The following is an 8,651-nucleotide window of genomic DNA, read 5'->3' as shown; positions in this document are numbered from 1 at the left end:
ATTTGTTTCATAGCGTAAAAAGATGAAACGTTTAGTTTCGTAACGTTTTAAACCTTTGGATTTGTTTCGTACCGTTTTAAATGTTTTGCTTAAATCGCGAAAAAGGTAAAATGTTAGGATTTGTTACGTAACGTTAAAAAAATTTGGATTTGTTTCATGACGTTTTAAACGTTTGGCTTAAAACGCTAAAAAGGTGAAATGTTACGATTTGTTTTATAACATTTTAAATATATGGATTGGTTTCATAATGTTTTAAATGTTTGGCTTAAATAGCTAAAACGGTGAAACGTTTGGATTTGTTTAGTCATGTTTTTAAACGTTTGGCTTAAATCGCTAAAAAGGTGTAATGTTTGGATTTGTTTCATAACGTTTTAAACATTTCGATTGGTTTCATAACGTTTTAAACGTTTGGCTTAAATTGCTAAAAATGTGAAACATTTGGATATTTTTCGTAACATTTTAAACGTTTAGATTTGTTTTGTAACGTTTTAAATGTTTGGCTTAAATAGCTAAAAAGGTGAAACATTAAGATTTGTTTCGTAAAGTTTTAAACTTTTGGCTTAAATTGCTTAAAGGGTGAAACGTTAGGATTTGTTACGTAACATTTTAAACGTTTGGATTTGTTTCGTAATGTTTTAAATGTCTGGCTTAAATCATTAAAAAGGTGAAACACTAGGATTTGTTTCGAAACGTTTTAAACGTTTGGCTTAAATCACTAAAAACGTGAAACTTTAGTATTTGTTTAGTAACGTTTTAAACGTTTGGAATTGTTTCGAACCCTATTAAATGTTTGGCTCAAATCGCTAAAAAGGTGGAACGTTAGGATTTGTTACGTAACATTTTAAACATTTGGATTTGTTGGTAATGTTTTAAACGTTTGTCTTAAATCAATAAAAAGGTGAAACTTTAGTAATTGTTTCGTAACGTTTTAAACGTTTGGAATTGTTTCGAACCCTATTAAATGTTTGGCTTAAATCGCTAAAAAAGTGGAACGTTAGGATTTCTTACGTAACGATTTAAACATTTGGATTTGTTTTGTAACGTATTAAACGTTTGGCTTAAATCGTTAAAAAGATGAAACGATAGGATTTATTTTGTAATGTTTTAAGCGTTTGGATTGGTTCGTAACATTTTAAACGTTTGGCTGAAATCGCTAAAAAGGTGAAATGTTTGAATTTGTTTCGTAAAGTTTGTAAACATTTGACCTAAATTGCTAAAAAAGTAAAACATTTGGTTTTATTTCGTAACATTTTAAATGTTTGGGTTGGTTTCGTACATTTTAAACGTTGGGCTAAAATTACTAAAAAGGTGAACTGTTTGGATTTGTTTCATAATGTTTGTAAACGTGTGGCTTAAACCTCAAAAAAGGTGAAACGGTAGGATTTGTTTTGTAACGTTTTACACATTTGGCTTTAATCGCTAAAAAGTGAAACGTTAGGATTTATTTCGTAACATTTTAAACGTTTGGCTTAAATCGCTAAAAAGTTGAAACAATACGATTTGTTTTGAAACATCTTAAACGTTTGGAATGGTTTTGTAACGTTTTACAAGTTCGGCTTAAATCGCTAAAAAAGTGAAACGTTTGGATTTGATTCATAATGTTTGTAATCGTTTCTATTTGTTTTGTAATATTTTAAATGTTTAGATTGGTTTCGTAACATTTTAAATGTTTGGCTTAAACTTCTAAAAGGAGAAAAGATTAGAATTTGTTATGTAACGTTTTAACCAATTTGATTTGTTTCGTAATGTTTTAAACGTTTGGCTTAAATGGCTAAAATGGTGAAACGTTAAGATTTATTTCGTAACGTATTAAACGTCTCGCTTAAATCACTAAAAAGGTGAAACTTACGATTTGATTCGTAACGTTTTAGATCTTTAGATTTGTTTCAGAATGTTTTAAATGTTTGTGTCACGACCCAATTTCATGAATCGTGACCGGCGCTAGGGTATGGGTATGGTTGTACCAAAACCCGTAGCAAGCCTCGCGGAAATCAAATAAACATTTAAACCTACAGAAAACTGCTCGGGGCAACCGGGACTCCAACCTAGGTCTAGCAATTTATAATACAGTTCAAATATAAATAACTTAAATATCTTAAATGTTCAACATCATGCCTTATATATAACAATATCGTAATCCGGAGTAATCATGACAAATATAAATAATCGAATATATCGATAATCCCAAAGTGTAATATCAAATGTAATAAATAAACTAGTTCTAATGCGGTCTAAGAGTTCGAAAACAATAACTAGTTTAAATATCATAAAGACCTCCGAAGAAACAAAAGAATCGGAGTGGACCAGCTTTCAAATCATAAACCTGGAAAATTTGGGAAAACAACGGGGTTAGATATACTGAGATGAGTTCGCAATACTATTTAGATTTATTAAGTTTAAAACCCTTAAATCAAAACATTTTTATACTAATATAATATGATTATGGAAAACAGTATTGAAATGATCCCAGCGTAAGTATAACATAACATACTGATAAACCCAGAGTGGACGGGAACAAATCCTCGTCATATATATATACCAGCGTAAGCAAGACTTTAGTCTGCCGTTTCCCAGAGTACTTACCGGTGCACACAGTCTCGATACAAGCCTATCGAGTAGCTCGTTTCAATCCAGATCCATAATCCGTAAAAACAGTTCAAAAGCATTTATAATATCAAAATACGATGCGGTACTTAATAAAGCGATAAATAGCACTACAAACTCACTGCTTGCTTATCCACGTGAATCTTGGCAAACAGCTAACCCTGCGTAGACTCCGAAGCACAAGCAGTCGATGGGTCTAAAACAATGTATATGTTAAAATCTGAACAACCCCTAACTCTAAGATTACTAGACACCATATAGGACTAGCATCTTAACACAACCAAATATCAACATTCGAAACACAGTAATCCCAAAGCCAAAGTACATACATATCCAACCAATACAATAACTAGTTAAGTTTAGCTGAGTTCTCTTTTTCAAAAAAACAATTCAGAGTAATATAATTCAACAACACCTTTTCGAAATCCAACATATCCCAGAGTAGTGTGTTAGCCATATATCAACTATATGCTTAACACAACATGTTGGGCGACACAAGTCTAACCCGACCCAACCAGAGTAAAATCCAAAGTTAAATCCTTTAAAATGAAACCAATGTATTTGAAAACAAGGAACTCACTATAAGCTTAACCAACATTCAAACCAATACCACAAATAGCATCAATAACCAATAGACTGTCAACACTTGACAATTCCACCCAAAGATCATATTTCTCAATTAAAACACATTAAGTGTAAATAAACATGACTCCAAAACACATTGAAATAATAAACTCAGATCTGAACTGTACACTTAAATAGCCTTTAAAACCATTGTAAAATAATTCTACCTTAAATGTCATAACAACAATTTGTTATCCAAATAACCCAAGGTAAACAAACATCCTTTATATACTCAAACGATTTCCAGTCATATGTAAATATTCTTAAAACAACGTTTTATTCCAATTAAAACCACCTTTAACATATAATCTAGCCTTATTCAATTATATCCAATCACCCAAAGTAGGAATTTCCCATTAACAATCTTTTAACCTTCAAATTAACAGTTTCAGCTTTTAGTTTAAAGTTCAAAACAGAATTTAATTCCACAACTTAACCCAAGTAATACATTATTTCATTTAAACGATTCCTCCAATCACCCAATGTATTGTTAAACATCTAACAACCTATGATTCATTTACTTTTAAATTTCTAGATTTTTAATAAAGGCTTAAAACAGAATTATAAATCAAGAACGACAACAACTCCATATAACCCTTCGATCAAACAAGTATTCCAATCATCCAATATATAGCCAACATCAATAAGTCACAACCAATACACATAGATTATTTCCAGAATTTCAAATTAAAGCAAAACAGAAAATATAAGGCCAAAACACCCAAGTATATATTCATACAACAATTTAGCAATCTCTACACCACATAAGAAGGGATTAGAACCACATATTTCTTGATTAGACTAAGAACAATAAAATCCAGAAATCAATCAACCCAAATCAGCCTATAACCATACACATATAGGGATATAGGATTTAGAATTGCTAGAATTGAAGAACTAGAGATAAAACCAAAGGAAAGATTACAAACACTTACCAAGGATTAAAATTGAGAGGAAAGTTGATAGGAATGAGTTAGAATATGACTCCAGCAGTTTTAGGTTTTTAAAAGTCGAAGGAAAAGAGTTTCGGTCGAATAAAGGGTCTTTAAATAGAAAAACAGCAAACTGAATAGTGCAAGTTCGCGACCGCTAAGTGTAGTTCGCACCCGCGAACATCAACAACATTAGTTAGCGACCGCTAACAATAGTTCGCGCTCGCGAACTCAATAAAAACACGATCCGACCGACCAGATTTTAGTAAATCCTCTCAGGAACAACATATCCGAACGGCGGCCCGATCCGACGGTGCAATTGGGAGATATGGACATTTTACTAAAGCATGTCATATCAGGAAAACACATAAACACTTATTCGATAAGGCTTAGAACCTAATCCAAACAACACACCGAAGGTTATGAAAACCAAACCATGGTTTCAAGGAAACAAACCACCAAGGACCAACCCAAAACACATCAAAAAAAATCATCGGAACAAGCCGGAAAAACACGGGGTATTACAGTTTGGCTTAAATCACTAAAAAGGTGAAATTTTTGGATTTGTTTCCTAATGTTAAAAAGTTTAGCTTAAATTTCAAAAAAGGTGAAAACGTTTGGATTTGTTTCATAACATTTTAAAAGTTTGGATTGGTTTCGTAACATTTTAAATGTTTGGCTTAAATAGATAAAAAGGTGAAAAAATTTGGATTTGTTTCGCAACGTTTGTAAACGTTTGGCTTAAATAACTAAAAAAGGTGAAAGTTTAGGATTTTTTAAGTAAAGTTTTAAATGTTTGGATTTGTTCCGTAACATTTTAAACGTTTGGCTTAAATCGCTATAAACGTGAAACGTTTGGATTTATTTCGTAACGTTTTAAACGTTTGGTTTAACCCTAAAAAAAGGTGAAACATTTGGATTTGTTTCGTAACGTTTTAAACGTTTTGCTTAAGTCGCTAAAACAGTGAATCGTTATGATTACTGTCACGACCCAATTTCATGGATCGCGACCGGCGCTAGGGTATGGGTATGGTCGTACCAAAACCCGTAGCGAGCCTTGCGGATAACCTTAAATACAAATTAAACCTGCAAGAAAACCACTGCTCGGGGGCAACCGAGACTCCAACCTAAGTCTAGCAGTTTATATAATACTTATATAATAACTTAAATGTCTGAAATGCTCGGCTAGAATCCGAGACTTAAAGCATGCCTTATATAAATCAAATCCAATGTATAACATGCCAACACCGATACTAAATAGTCGGACCACTCCGACAAACCAAAGTATAAGATAATCATAAACGACATACTAGTTCTACTGCGGTCTAAGAATATAAAACAGTTGACTAGCTTATTAAACAAAAGAACCTCCGAAGGAATCAAGAAATCGGAGATCGACCAACTCTCTCAAATCATTAGCCTGGAAAAATTGGGAAAACAACGGGGTCAGATATACTGAGATGAGTTCATAATGCTATTTACATTTATTAAGTTTAAAACCCTTAAAACAAATCCTTTTATACTAATATATATTCGATTATGGAAAAACAGTATTGAAATGAAATCCCAAAGTATTTAACCCAAAGTAGATGGGAACAAATCCTCATCGATTCCCAAAGTAGGCCAGACATTAGTCAGCCAATCCCAAGTACTTACCGGTGCACACAGTCTCGATACAAGCCTATCGAGTAGCTCGTTTCAATCCAGATCCATAATCCTTAAAACAGTTCACAAACATTTGACATACTAAAATAACATTGCGGTACTTAATAAAGCGGTAAATAACACTACAAACTCACTGCTTGCTTATCCACGTGAAATCTTGGCAAACAGCTAACCCTCGTAGACTCCGAAGCACGAGCAGTCGACGGGTCTAAAACAATGTACGAGTTAAAATTCGAACAAGCCCTAACTCTAAGAATACTAGACACCACATAGGACTAGCATCTCGAACACAACCAAAGAATCAACCAAGGTGACCAAGTACAACCAATGTATATCCAAAATATTTCATTCAAACCAAATAACAAAGTTAGGCAAATTAAGTTAGGTGAGTTCTTATCTTTGAAACAAAACCAAAGTCCTTTCATAACTTACATACTTTATTTAAAATCGAAAAATTTCCCAAAGTAGTGTGTTAGCCTTAACTGCAGTATAGCTCAACATCACATGTCGGGAGACCACGTCTAACCCGACTCATACATAAACCAAAGTTAAAACCAAACTCTTAAATCAAACCAAAGTTATTTTAATAAGAACTCATACCTTAACTTAATAATGTCAAAACATAATTTAGCCAAATAAGCTTGCCAACACTTGACAAGTAACACCCAAGGTACACTTGAATATATCACCGTAAATAGAATCAATAAGATTCAACATAATTCAAGTATCAACTTGAAACTAAAATAACTTAGCTAAACATAAAACAACCATCTTACACCTTACATGCCTTTAATTAATTACTTAACCCATGTTAACCACAATCTAGAATAAGGCTAACATCCTTTTAATATGTTTAAAAACATAGTTTTCAACCTCTTATATTTACTAAAAACCATCTTCAATATGCCTTCAACATTTGGCCAAAACGTTGGTTAACCATTTAATCCAATCTCACCCCAAGTAGCATTACAATTACTTAAGATCAACCTTAAAGTAATTTCCAGCAATATAAGTCATTTCAAAACAGCGATTTAATCTTTGTAAAACATTAATTAACCTATGATTTAACCTTAGCCAATTTATCACAAACCCCCCAATGAATTAGTTGTTAACTAACAACCTATAATCATCCTATAGTGGATTTCCAGATTTTCAATAAAGCTTAAAACCAGAATTTCAATTCAAAACATTACCCAATGTATTAATCCTCCAATTAACTCAACCAAATCAATCCACCCAAAGTACAATTGACAAGAACAAGCCTACAATCAACCAAATGCCATAACTAATGAATCCAATTCGAAGGGACAAGAAAATCACTGAATTAAGCAACAAGGGATATGCTTAGAACACTTACCGAATGTCTAAAGTGTTGGTAGTTTGTGCCCTAGGGCCATTTTGTATTTATTCTTGTATAAACAAATCCCATTGGCAATGATATATATGTTTTTATTTGAACTAAGTGTCTCATCAACTAAGTGTTTATTTAATACATATTGTCCTTATCACATTGTGATAGAATCTATTCTTAAGGTAGTAAGAATATGAGTGACAGATTCTATTATACAAGTGATCTAAATAATCGTTCACGATCGATGGGGTCCTACGAATAAGGGCATCGCATTATCCCGAAAAGATCGTCACCTCTGTTTATTCTCCTGATTAGTAAAGAGTTACTAATTATAGGAAGTAGTGAGTCTCATACTACTTGATGGGGATCAGAATAAACATGTGGACACTCAAGGTGTTGAGTGAGTCGAACAAGTGACGCTAGATGACTTATACATGATAATTCATTAAAGTCAATTTAATGTCATCTAGTTCATAATTGTACATATGTCCTTTGACTTGCGGTGACACTATCTTGTATATAGGTGATTAGAGTTTGATACTCCTTAACTCTAGATCTTTCATGAGCTAGAGCCGCGGGATGTGTTGGCTCTAGTTAGTTGTATATGGAGATAGGGGTTTAACCTAGAAAGGATTCATCACTCTGGATGAACGGAGACAAGATTCTATGCTATCTCAAATTGTTCTTGATGGATGATAAAACCTGCGCAGGTGTATATGACTTACATAGAAAGTTGTTTCTAGTGGAAGTCATATTTATCAAGAATTAGAACTGAGAGATGAGGTCATATGATCAAGACAAACAGTGTTTGACTTAACCGTGACACTAGTTGAGATTGGAATCTTAGCTGAAGGGAATTTTGAGTGTACGGTATTATGAACATTGGTTCATAAAGAATGCATCGAAACATTCATCTCTATTCGGGGGTCGTGATATGTTGCTAGACGTCACTCTCGATCTACGAGAATTAATAATTAAATGGGATTTAATTATTTAATATAAGAAAGGCGTTTCTTATGACTCTCGTTGCCATATAGATGTGAACCTAGTTAGTCACACACAATAGAGTGTGCAACCGATTGAGTTTACAAAAGATCGATTTCATATAGATACTAGCATATCTCGGAAATTAATCTAAGATGAAAAACAAGTACAAATTAGGGACTAATTTGTAAGAGTTATAAATTAGTAGGAACCTAATTGTACTATGTCCAAGTTAATTAGGGACTAATTTATAAGAGTTATAAATTAGTAGGAACCTAATTATATTTTAACCAAGTTTTATGATTAGAAGGCTTAAGTAATTAATTAGTGTAATTAATGATACTTAAAGCACTAATCATAAGTTAATGGAATGATGATGTCATGGTGAAGTAATGAGATAAGGAAATAAGCTTATATGTGATGTCATATGATGACATCACCTATATGATGTCACCTATGTGATGTCACCACATGAAAGGTGTCATGTGGTG

This window comes from Mercurialis annua, linkage group LG1-X, assembly GCF_937616625.2.
Source record: "Mercurialis annua linkage group LG1-X, ddMerAnnu1.2, whole genome shotgun sequence".
Lineage (NCBI taxonomy): Eukaryota > Viridiplantae > Streptophyta > Magnoliopsida > Malpighiales > Euphorbiaceae > Mercurialis > Mercurialis annua.
Note: the sequence above shows the minus strand (reverse complement) of the source record.